General features: G+C 37.6%; 1 protein-coding gene across 1 annotated transcript in view; it reads left to right on the top strand.

The window, feature by feature from the left end:
- The window catches only part of Ykt6 (YKT6 v-SNARE), a 56,225-nt gene extending 44,196 nt beyond the window's left edge, over nt 1-12,029 (top strand). Inside the window, exon 5 of the mRNA XM_067149823.2 lies at nt 11,155-12,029. The gene's annotated coding sequence lies outside the window, so the exon portion shown is untranslated. The remainder of the gene's footprint in view (nt 1-11,154) is intronic.
- Nucleotides 12,030-13,474: the final 1,445 nt, after the last annotated feature.

The raw sequence follows: 13,474 nt of genomic DNA, 5'->3' as shown, positions 1-13,474 counted from the left end.
TTTTCTCGCCGTCGATTCCACTGCAGCCATTCTTTACTGTACCAGCCTTTTATGATACTTGTGCTTCATGTACCATATTACGTCTTGGTCTAATGGCTGTAGCTTACTCGTGCAGTTTGCTGGGAGGAAAATGATCTTTATGTTTCTCAAATTAGAAACATTTGGGGTATGAGCAGGGCACTAACCAATGAAGAATGCAATTTTCCTGTTTCTTACTCCAAGCCATGCAATCCTATGCATGTAAGAAATTTTCAAATACTGTGGAAGTTATCCATGCTTTCATGTTAGAAGTGTACTTGCATGGGAAAGATCACAAATTCTTGAAACATCGTGGATCACATGCTTTTCCATTAACCAGTGGTACCAATTTCTGGGTTCCATTTCAGTACAGCACAGTAATGCCGGCCTACTTATAGCGGAATCCCATTAGTACGTTCCTCAGAAATACGTTTTCCGTTAATTACATTGAATTATTAAAGTCCTGGTCCCAAAGCACTACATTTTTTGTAAAATATTGCTTTAGCACGTTTTCATGCTCCCGTTTACTATGTTGAAATTTTGACCTACTTCATTCAATATTTTGGCCAGTCCTTGCACATTTGTCAGTCCAATTGGACATGCAGCCACTGACATGCGTGCCTGGTGGGGTCTCAAGTGTGAACCACGTTTGGACATGAGAATCTGGCCCTGTTTTATGGTCTGATGCCCTTCCTCATGACATCTCTGTATGGAGGGGGGGTGGGGGGTGTGTGTGTGTGTGTGTGTGTGTGTGTGTGTGTGTGTGTGTGTGTGTGTGTGTGTGTGTGTGTGTGTGTGTGTGTGTGTGTGTGTGTGTGTGTGTGTGTGTGTGTGTGTGTGTGTGTGTGTGTGTGTGTGTGTGTGTGTGTGTGTGTGTGTGTGTGTGTGTGTGTGTGTGTGTGTGTTTTTTGGCAGTTGGTGGTGTGGGGTGCTGTATTAATATGAAGAGGCGTGGGTTGAAACAAACACACTGTTCTCAAGTCAGACAAATCAACCAAATGCAATTAAAATCCCCAACCTGGCTGGGAATTGAACCTGGGACCTTTTGATTCAAAGGCTTCAATGCTGACCATTCAGCCAAGGAGCCAGACAAAATGCCACTTGATTATATTTTGAAATTCTCAATGAAATTTTCAAAAATTACAAAAGCAAACGAGGAAAACAAAAAAGTATAATACCTTGTCTTTTAGCATAATAAATGTTAAAGTGATGGAGCATATTCAATTTGCCCATTGATAAAGTTTGCTGTGTTCAACCTACTTAAATGCTTTCTTTACAATCTGCTTTACATGTAACTTAAAAGCTTTTTGATCTGTTGAACACGCAAGTTCATTATAAATATTACGCTATAACATACCTGTAAAAAAAAACACTTTATTGCTATTACACAAAGAATGACTTGTTTCGTTCTTAAAAGATCATCATCAGCATTGTATTTGGAGTGGAGACAAGGCAGGACTTCATTAAGATAAGTGCCAATTACAGTTTACAAATTCCTAGGTGTCTACATAGACATAAACATAAATATTTCCGAATTTGAGTGGGACATGAATGATTTTGATGGTATTCTTTTAATAACAAAACTAGCAGTTTCCCGCTGGCTCCGCCCGCAATGTACAAAGTATGATGTTGTTTGTTACTATCCTCACGGATGTATTTGCAAAGATTCGAGTTAATGAAATAAAGCACATGATCTGCTGCGGTAATAGAATGTAATATTATGTCATCAAAACACTTGAAAATACATCACCAAAGAAATTGAATTAACATTCCTTGGAACAACACTACACGCCGAACTGTTAAAAAGTCCTTCACAGATCTTTGTCATGGAGACAAATGTACTCATAACTTTTCTCAGAATTTACCAATTTAAGTAGTTATTACCTCAAAAGAAAGCGCTTGATCCACTGAGTGTTTTTAGACCAAAATGAACCGCATACCTCAATTAGAACGAAAGATATGTTTGCTTCTATGAGAAAAATATGTTGAAGAAATGAAACAGCAAATTGAATGTGCACTCATAACTTTCCTCAGAATCAACCAATGTGAATAGTTAAGAGCTAAAATGAAAGAGCTTGATCCACTGAGTGTTCTTAGGCCAAAACGAACTCTGTATCTCAATTAGAACCAAATATATGATTGCTTCAAAGAGACAAAAAATTGAAAATATAATTTGAGGAAGGCGGAAGTTAAGTGATTTATAGTATCTGATGACAAATCTGTGCATGAATACCTTTCAGTTTTAAAAAGAATGAAGGAAATTGACCACATAGAATGGCCGGACTGACTGACTTTAGTTTTCATAAATTTTTTAAATATATAGATATCATTCTTTGTTTTATAGTGGGTACTTTTATTCCTTGTTTAATAATGTGAGCTTTTTGCAGGTATGTTATAGTGTAATATTTATATTGAACTCGTGTGTTCGACAGACCAAAATACTTGTAAGTTACACTTAACTGAGTCGACACTGGAAAATATGGCTTCCTTCTTAACAAACTGCTTTACCTCACACCGACACAGATAGGTCTTATGGCGACGATGGTGTAGGAAAGGGTTAAGAGTTGGAAGGAAGCAACCATGGCCTTAATTATGGTACAGTCCCAGCATTTGCCTGGTGTGAAAATGGAAAACCACGAAAAACCATATTCAGGACTGCTGACAGTGGGGTTCGAATCCACTGTCTCCTGAATGCAAGTTGATAGCTACGTGACCCAAAGCGCACAGCCACTTTCTCGGTCTACTAAGTTTGCCAGGTGCCTTGATAGACCAGAGGTAGTGTATCTGATTTATGAACTCAAGTTTGCAGGTTTAATCCTGGTCGAAATAGTTGAATTTCACGTCATGTTTGCATGTTGAAGAGTTCTGGTGACATTCTCTCTGTCCCTTTGACTAAGTTAATCCAGACTTAGGAACTGTCCACTTGGAATGTTTAAATTAATACCTTGGCCATCTGAAGTTCTACAACCTTATATCTGAAGCCATATTATTACAATAATACAACTTCCATAAGCTTATCCCAGGTATTTCTGGGATCACTGAAGCCACTCACTCTAATTGTGGGTTTTGAGCCAGCGGTTGCCTTAGGTGAAAATTCTGACCCAAGATTCTTTCCTCAGCCGCCCATGTGGAAAGTCAACAACTTAGTCGCTGCACTAATCGTACACGTCTTTTTCTACTTCACCTACAGATCAAACAGATATGATTCATTTTTCTAGGCTGTTTGTACCCTTCTTGTTCTATACAGGATAATACGATAATTGAAGAAAATAGTTTTGATTGCAATATTATTATTTCAGTGGTTTCCCATTTTCACACCAGGCAAATGCTGGGGCTGTACCTTAATTAAGGCCACGGCCGCTTCCTTCCCATCCCTAGGCCTTTCCCATCCCATCGTCGCCATAAGACGTATCTGTGTCGGTGCGACGTAAAGCAGATAGCAATATTATTAATAATGGTTTTAACTGAAATACAATGTTGATAAATAGGGTAGACCAGGGTAATTGTAAACAGGGGGTAAATGTAAACAAAAGCAATGGGAAATTTAAGGCTTTTGATAGAAAAACTTGGATTGTGGGAATATTAGGATGAGCATGTTGGCCAACATGTCAGAGCATTTTGGTGCCAAATTTCAGCAACTGTTGGTTTGCGAACAGCTACTTTGTGAATGTGTGTGAAAGAATTTGAGAAATTTGCTTTGTCTTCTTTTGATCTCGGTAAGTAGACATGTATCACACATTTAAAAAAGAAAATAGTTTCTATGAGTTATGTACTGTAGTTATATGTTTTTAAGTTTTAAGAGATTTGGCATAATTTCACTTCATAGGTTATGGTTTGTTTACAATTGCCCCATACTTTTTTGATGGGGGTCATTGTAAACATGTTTTATGTGGCTCCATTGTTACCTTTTGTACTTTTCAGTAGTCAAGATGCCAAGGAACTATATTAAAAAGAAACCCCCACCCAGTTATACAGTGGAGGATTTGCAGAATGCTGTCAGGGATGTTGAAAACCGTAACTGCAGTTATCGTGAAGCTGAGGAAAAGTATGCTGTTCCGATATCGGTCATATATCACGGGATTAAAGGTCAGAAAGTACCAACAACCAAAATTGGAGCTGGAAGCAGCACAGTTGTTTCTCCAGAGACAGAAGAAAAAATTGCACAGTGTCTGATAGCTTGTGCAAAAATGCCATGCCATAAAGAGGAACTGAAGAAGTTAGTAGCAGATTATGTTAGAGCGAATAATATTCCTACTCCTTTCAAAAATTGTATACCAGGCGATGGCTGGTAGCATGGTTTCATGAATCGGAATCCACAGGTTTCCTTAAAAAAGCCTGAACATCCTCAGAAAGTGCAAACGGTGGCAAGAGACCCTCATATTGTATACTCTTTTTATGATGATTTAGATACCTTATATGAAAGTATCAGTGTTAAAGGGGATCTCAGCAAGGCTGCATATATATTTTTAATGCAGATGAATCTGGCTTCTGAAGTGATCCAACGAAACTGAGGGCCATTGGAGAGAAAGGAAAGCCTTTGAATCGAGTGTCAGGCGGTTCAGGGCGGGAGAGCACTACAGTTTTGGCTTGTGTTTCTGCAGATGGCACAACTTTGCCACCGTTGATAGTTTTTAAGGGAGCAGCAGTTCAAGGACGTTGGATATGAGTAGGCATTTCCCAGTACTGTGTACGGAATGTCAAGGAATGGGTTGATGGAAGAACCTGTGTTTTTTAATTAATTTGTGGATGTATTTGTTCCACGTGTTCAACAGTTACGTGAACAAAAATACCTGCCAGACCAAGAAGCAGTGCTTATATTTGACGGACATGCCAGCCACATTAGCCTTCGTATAATTGAAGAAGCAGCTTCATCAAAAATTCATCTCATAAAGTTGCCCAGTCACTTGACTGACCGCTTGCAACCTCTGGATAAATGTGTATTTGGACCTTTAAAAACTATGTGGGATAAAGAACTGGTGAAGTTTGGAAAGGAACAGATGGGTGTTGGACCTGGACGACTGAGTAAGCAAAGGTAGTGATGGGCAACGCTCTCGCTCGAGACTCTCGAGACTGACGTCGCAGATCTCGAGACTCTCGCGAGAATCTCGAGACCGATCCTCCTGTAGTGCACGCTGTGCGACGTCCCAATAACTACAATACGACTGTAAACGTGTGAGTCAATACATTTTGTCAAAAGCTTGGAAAAGTACTGCATGTTCAACTATGAACCCCTTAATACCATTAACGAAAGTGAAAACTGAATGTCAGTATCTTATACTGTTCACGGCTCATTTGAGGTAGACATCTTAGCTGAATGACCCTGCATAATTTGTGAATAACTGTAGATAGGATGTACACCATCTTGGATACTAGAGGCGTGCAGAACTTGAGATGGGGAAGATGTGCTTTGCAACGTATGCAACCCCCATTACACATGAGTGGAACGTGTAATCTGAAATGCAGGGGTGATGGGCAACGCTCTCGAGACTGATTCTCGTGTGCTGCGAGCTGTGCGACGCGACGCCCCAGTAACTACGAGTGTAAGCTTGATAGTTATCATCAGCAGTTCTCATATGGAAACGTGTGTGACGATACATTTTGTCAAAAGCATAGGAAAGCACTGCATCTTGAACTATGAGCTCCTTAATACCATTAAGGAAACTGAAGACAGAATGTCAGTATCTTAAACTGTTCACGGGTTATTTCAGGTGGACTTTTCAGCTGAATAACCGGTATAATTTGTTAATAACTGTTAGGATGTAAACCTAACTGGATGCCTCACAATCGTTGTCGGCAGGGTAGCTTCTTGTGATTCAGACCGGGCCGGAGGTGTTCTGTGACTATTCCTCTTCATTTATATTATGTGTTTTTAAGTGTCGGATCATCCCAGAAGCATTTCTGCCGACGTATTTTACTTCTCTGGAATAAACAACACAGCAGGATGTGCTATGTGGCATCTCTTCAAAATAACTGACATCCACGACTTCCGCTGCATTTCGGACATCATCTTCAAGTTGTCGCGTACAACTAGACACAATTACACATTTCACTGTCATTTTTAATGACATTTGTTCGGAGCGTCGACCTAAAGATATTTTTTGCCCCTACTTGCACCATGTGATATGAACCTGCGTGTAATTGGATGGAGGAAGTGTAGAGTGCTGAAAGTGAGGAAAGGAGCGTTAAGGACGACACAAACGCCCAGTTCCCAGGCCAGGGAGATTAATCATTTACAATAAAAAAAAACCCTTACCCAGCCAGAAATCGAACCCGGGGCCACCGGCTGACAGGCGGACGCGTTGCCCCGTACACCGCGAGGCCAGACTGCGCTCTCATATACCGAAGTACCTAATTATTATTATTAACAAATACATCGCAAATGGGAAATATCCCGGTGGCAATGGTCACTTACAGTAGTAATAATAATAATGTTATTGGCTTTACGTCCCACTAACTACTTTTACGGTTTTCGGAGACGCCGAGGTGCCGGAATTTAGTCCCGCAGGAGTTCTTTTACGTGCCAGTTAATCTACCGACACGAGGCTGATGTATTTGAGCACCTTCAAATACCACCGGAGTAGCCAGGATCGAACCTGCCAAGCTGGGGACAGGAGGCCAGCGCCTCATCCGTCTGAGCCACTCAGCCCGGCACTTGTAGTAGTGTAATAATAACCAGCATAGTGATGTAGGCAAGTCTTCCTGCGTAAACAGGACCATAAGGGATTGGAATAAATTACCTGCAGCAGTCTTTGATAAATTATCTTCCGGTATCAAATCGTTTAAGATGATGATTAGTGCTAGTGTAAAATGAGAAGTAAAAGCTGTAAACGACGGACACTAAATTTGTGATTTTCTGCTGAATTTAGAATGTTAAACTAGTAGTAATTCTTCTAATATTTTCTCTCCATTGAACTGCTTGTTGTACTCTTCCTGTAGTTGTTGGGTTGTTTCAACTTCAATATCACTTGTAGTGTTAAGCTAGTAGGAAGTTCAAGCTCTAGTATTGTAAGTGGTAGTATTAAGCATTGGAAATTCTGAATTTGTTAAGATGATGCTGGATTTAGAATGTTATATTAGTAGTACTTCTTGCAATATTTCCTTACCATTGAACTGCTTGTTGTACTCTTGTTGGGTAATTATGCTAACTTTACGTATGACGCGAATACTTCATAACATTGTAAGGAATTATTTCCTTTGTCATCAAAATATCGGTAAACACAAGCAGTGGTCATATGTTATTGAATGTGGGGTCTGATAACGATGTACATCTATCTGTCGAAAGAATTGGAGCAAACTGAAGCATTGTAATTACACATTCCACTCCTGCGTAATGGTGGTTGCATATGCAGCAAAGCGCATCTTACCTCGTCTCGAATTCGAATAATTCATGCCTCTGGTATCCAGGTACGTGTACCTACAGTAGCCGTCAGGATCTGTACTCAAACCACTCATTCGTGTTCCTATCAGTGCATACAATGCCAGAAGGCGTATACTTTATAATTATTTTATACTGCGTCAAAATAGACCTCGGTAGAAATGAAAACCCTAGTCGCTTGTTGAGACGTATTGGAGAAGGCCCGTGGTTGGCTATTCGCATACTCGGCACACACAACGTTCAGCTCCGGGTACCTGTAGGCCTACGACACGCTGCTCGCCGCACAACGCGGGGACACCGCTCTCGAGATCTCTCGAAATTTCTCGCGAGAAATAGTGTCTGCGCTAGTCTCGAGAAATCTCGAGACTTAGTCTCAGACTGCCCATCACTAAGCAAAGGTTCTCAGAAATATTAGGCATAGTGTGAAAGGCTGGAATGAAACTGGAAAATATAAAGAAAGGTTTTGAATCTACTGGTCTCTTTCCTCTAGATCCATCCAAATTTGGCAGTGAACTTTTCTCTCCACATGATTTAAGGCAATACGTACAAAGTAAAAACGCCCGAGCTCAAAGGTCTGTAAAAGATTTAGGCCTACATGAGGAATCTACTAATGTGACTACAGATGAGGACCTGTATCCATCTGACAGAATAATTACAGAGCAGGCAGTAAACACAACAGTTCTAGACTTGAGAACCAGAGTAAGACAGGAATATCCCATTAAACCTACCGTCATTATTGACATTTTTGCTATTAAAATACGAGGAAAGAATTTAGGTTGGTGTGAAGATGAGAGAAAAATTAGTGAAAAGAAAGATCCCACACAATGATAAAAACAGGAAAAATATGGTGAAGTTCTCACTGTACAGAAGATAATGGAGACTAAATGAACCTGAAGCTGCATGATCTTCACGGGAAAAAAGAAAATCAAATGTGGAACAATGTGTAAAGGATAAAAAGGGATCAAAACATAGGCCTGATCATAAAAGGAAAAGTGGTAAAAGAAAGTTAGAAGAGACCTAAGAAAATCAGGCGGGGATGTTTTTGGCAGATGATAGAGTCCTGTCGAAGTGAGCGAAGAAGAGGAAAATTTCTTCTCAGAAGAAGGATTCGCTCCAAAGTTAGAAGACTGGGTTCTAGTCAAATTCCATAAAAAAGATATTGTTTTTATCCAGGTCAAGTTGTTGAACTGGGTGAAACAGATGTTGTGGTCAGTTTTCTTCGGAAAGGGATATCACACTTTTTCTTGCCATCAATCCCAGATAAATCGTCACTTGACCTTTCTGATGTAAAGAAATTGTTACCACTACCAGAAGTTCGGAGGGGTCATTACAATTTCAAAATAAAATTTCCTGGTGCAATTGAAATTTTGTAATTTTTTTATAGACCTATGTCCTGATACAATTGATTTTTTCTCATACTCTTGAACAATCAAAGACTTAATGGTGCTTCTGTATTCCCTCATACAGTTCCAGTTTTGTTAGTGTTTCATAATTAAGAGGTTAACCATATTCTTCAATTTTCTTTGTCTTCTCCTCCAACAAAAATGAACATTGGGGTAATTGTAAACCCATATCATAATTATTGAAAAAAATAATTTAAATAACTATAGATCTGTAGTGTTTTGTAATATATGTTTCATTTCTATAGCTACACTTTAACACTAAATTTGATGTTTACATTTACATTACAAAGTAGTTAAGATGTGAACCCTAAACTCCATTTATAGATAAAAGATAGGTGTAGAAATAAGATTATCTTTTATAATTGATGCTAATTAGTACTGGAGACTATGTGGAGTAAAATATATCCAAGATAAGTAGAAAGTGTACATAATTACCCTGGTCTACCCTATTTAAGTAAACAAGCTTCTTTATTACAGTATTTTGACTTTATAAAAATATTTTGACCGTATATCAAAGAAGTTATGAAAACAGAAGTCCTTAATTGCTTCTTCATTGGTCTTTCTGACTTTGTTAAAAAGAATGATACAATCAAATCTAGAAATATAGTTCTAGCAGTGAAATTTATCTTGTAATTTATTGATGTGTAATATGTAGAAAATGAAAGGACCAGATGGTTGGAAACCACAAATTACCAGAGTAAGTACTGTACATGTGCTTGTGCATGTGATGTTGATCTGTTTGTACTCTTCTGTCTTCCCATGTTTGCAATTTCACTTCAGCTGCTTCACGTTGCTTTCCATTCCGGTTAACTTGTTTACAACTGTGGCAGTTGTTGTTACTGTAGCTATGTCATCTCCTGTTCCTTTCTATTTCTGATACTGCTCTTAGTGTACTGTTTTGTTATGTGTAATATCTAACATATGTGCTTAATCATTAATAATGAAAACTACTACTCAGAAGATTGCATCTTCCATCCTTTTTTCTTGTATTGCAATCAAACTCCTACACAGCCTCAACCAGATCATTTTCTGAACTTGAATTTCATGAAGATTTTATAAAAATAAAAATAAATTGATTTTAAGAGCAAGAAAGAGCAACTAAAAAATCAGGACATGAATAATGAACTTTGAAAGTTAAATCCATCCTATACTGTATGAGATAATGTAGACCTCATTCAGTATTCCCGACGTAGTCAACTATAATACCAATATAAATGGTCCGTTATTGGATATTATAAATTTTCCAGCTAACTCATTCTTGGTTGCCAGCGTTTCGCCCTCATGTGCTAGGGTGGGCTCATCAGTTGGTACCTAGCACACCTACCAATACGCTGGCTAGTGCATACCGTGGAGGCCACTGCGTAGGCTAACTGGAGCCACCGGCAGTGCCAATGCACTAAGAGACTTTGTTTCATCGTCAAAAATTGATGCCTGCTTGGCCATCAGATGATAAAGTTGATTCCCATAGGGAATCTGAAATATTTGTCCTGAATGAGTAAATTTATAATACCAATATAAATGGTCCGTTATTGGATATTATAAATTTTCCAGCTAACTCATTCTTGGTTGCCAGCGTTTCGCCCTCGTGTGCTAGGGTGGGCTCATCAGTTGGAACCTATCTGATGGAACTGTTATACTCCTTCCAGTGTGGAGTTTGCTTATGATCCCAAGTACAATAAAACCTCGATAAGACACTCTCCAAGGGAGAAGACCTTGTACTTATTCATAATTTTATGGTGCTTGATTTCTGATTTTGTAAATATTTTTGAATGTCTTTCACAAAATCTTTTGAAATATTTTCAACATTAATAATTCATTAAAATAGTTTCACACTACTTGCTGTCCAATGACATAAATTATGTCACTTCTTGTTAACTTAGCTTTCCGTGAAAAACTCATTTTCCAAAATTTTACATTTCTGCACATTGAAGGAAGTGTTTTAATTTCTTGTAGATTGTATCATAAAATGAATGGAAGCTCTCCAATCTGTCAACATGTTTAATCAGATAATTGGCAGTTGTATGTAGTCATGCATTTATTTGTGTTTTAAGCATTTTTTGTTTTGTAGTAGTATAAAGTTGAGTTGTATGATTAGAAAATTTATTGATCAACCCTTTGCTTTCCAAACATTTCATCTTGTTTCCATTCCATAGCCTTGTTGTTATCCATTATTTGACTATTTTGTACTCCATTCCATTATTACTTTCATATCGAAGAACTTTATGTCCATATCCTGTATTACTAATCACCTTCTTGTGTTCATGTGTATATTTTTTGTTGAAATGTATGCTATGCATGCATTTATTTCTTGCTTGATGATATTTCCCCATAAGGATCATTTTTCTTATTACCTTATAGGATGCATGTGATGAGAATGAACGATAGGAGATTCTGAAGAGATTATTCTCCTTGCAAATACAAAGCAGAAGAGGTGCTGGTGAAGAAAAGGTGTGGTCGAGGGTCACTTTAACTTGTGGCTTTGAGATAAAAGAGTTACAAAAATCTGCTAGTATGGAATAGAACACATTATTTTGTCAGATCACACATCTGAAACCTAGTTGGTATATACAAGATGCTAGGTGTGAAAATCACACTTGTTGTGGCAGAGTATTGTTAACATCATCAATGTAAATCAACAGTAATAGCAGTTTTGTAATTTGTATTCTTAGTGATGATACTTAATGAATTCTTTTCATTAAGAATGACTGCATTGTCCCAAAATATTTTGCCTTGCTTTATATTCTTGTCTCATTTATTTTCCCTATCTGGATGTGTTGATTTTCTTTTATTCCACTTTACTTCTTGAAGTTTAAACTGGTTCTGTATTTCCCAGTTTTTGAAATCAATTATTTATCAAAACTTTTCCTTATTCATAAATATGTTTTGTTTTATTGCATGAAGATTATACTCAATATATATATATAAATCTGATTATACACAGTAAGTTGTCTTGTTTTGCTCTTCTCTTATAGTTAACTTAGTATTATACTTATTTGTTAATATATTAGAGCATTGTCATATCTTTTTGCATTCTGCATTTCTGTCTGTCAATAGAATTATTATTTCCATGTATTTTCTCTGGCCCATAGATAATGCTGAATATTATTAAAGTCATTATCTGTATCATTGTATATTTATTGCATGCTATGCTCATTCTCACTACAGTGTGATAATTGTCTATTTCTTTTATACTACATCCATGTGGTTTTGGTATTTCATTAATAAAATATTATAAGTTTAAGTATCTGGGCATCACCATTACAAAAATCTTGATCCTTGTAGGGAAATGAAGGTTTGCATTGAAGTAGCCCAGTCTACATTCCATAGAGTGAGATCACTCCTTGCATTGACAACCTAACTTCCAGCTGAACTGTAGACTGGTCAAATGCTGCTTGCGGTCAGTGTTTTTGTATGGAGCTGACATGGACACTCAAATTTGACACCATTAGTTGGCTACAGGCATTTGAAATGGGAGTGTATAGAAGAATGCTTCGAATATCTTGAATTGACCCGGTTTCAAATAAGGGTTCGAAAAAACCCATGTTTTAAAACCTGCTTTCTTGTTAACTTTTTTCAGGGTTAAACCCTGTTTTTCCATATTGGTATTATATGGTAGGAAAAATCAGTCTTGCCTTTCATATTAATATACTGTGAAGCATTATTTAATGTAGGCCTATTAGAAAGTTTGAATGAAATAAATAATAATGTTAATGATCATCATTATTCATACTTACATAAATCTTACTTAGCAAGTGGTCGCGTGGTTTTTGACAAGTTAATACCGATGTGATATTTTAATTAAGTCATTATGTCAATGTATTGAACAGGTGGAAACCCTTTATCCTTAATTAACATTGTAAATTTCTATTCAATACGGACCAAAATGAAATGAAAAACGTAGCTATCAGCTTGCATTTGGGAAATAATGGGTTCGAACCCCACTGTCAGCAACCCTGAAGATGATTTTCTGTGGTTTCTCATTTTTACACAAGGCAAATACTTATTGAAGGCCCCAGCCGCTTCTTTCCCACTCCTACCCTTTTCCTATCCTATCGCTGCCATAAGAATTATGTGTCAGTGCGATATAAAGCACCTTGTAAAAAAAAAAAAAAAATTATAGTTATTTACAAGTCCACTTGCGTTTGAGTTTTCCACTCAACACAGTTGTTACTTGCAATCATAATACGTACACAACCACACAGCCCTGTAGCATGTCGAATTCCTGTTCTGCAATACAGTCTCCACAGCGGAGTGTCATTCCAGAACATTTCACAATTAGCAAGCCTCGTTGAATTCTGTGTAGCCGCCTGATAGACTGACTCCTGATGTATGACTCATCACAGACTCACGACCATCTGCTTCCATTTAATGTTAAGAATTTCATTTTGGTCCGTATTGAATAGAAATTTACAATGTTAATTAAGGATAAAGGGTTTCCACCTGTTCAATACATTGACATAATGACTTAATTAAAATATCACATCGGTATTAACTTGTCAAAATCCACCTGATATTGAAATTTTCAAGATCTCATCGATCAATGTACGGCCTCAGCCGTACAATAATTTTTGAACAACACTAAACATGCAGAGTTCAAGCTTAAACCATATGAGATGTTTTAGAACAGCTACACAAGGAACTGTGACATTGTAACAAAACAAAAAAAAAATCTGTATAT

Source organism: Anabrus simplex, chromosome 6, assembly GCF_040414725.1.
Source record: "Anabrus simplex isolate iqAnaSimp1 chromosome 6, ASM4041472v1, whole genome shotgun sequence".
NCBI classification, from domain to species: Eukaryota; Metazoa; Arthropoda; class Insecta; order Orthoptera; family Tettigoniidae; genus Anabrus; species Anabrus simplex.
Note: the sequence above shows the minus strand (reverse complement) of the source record. Positions and strands in the feature narration are given on the sequence as shown.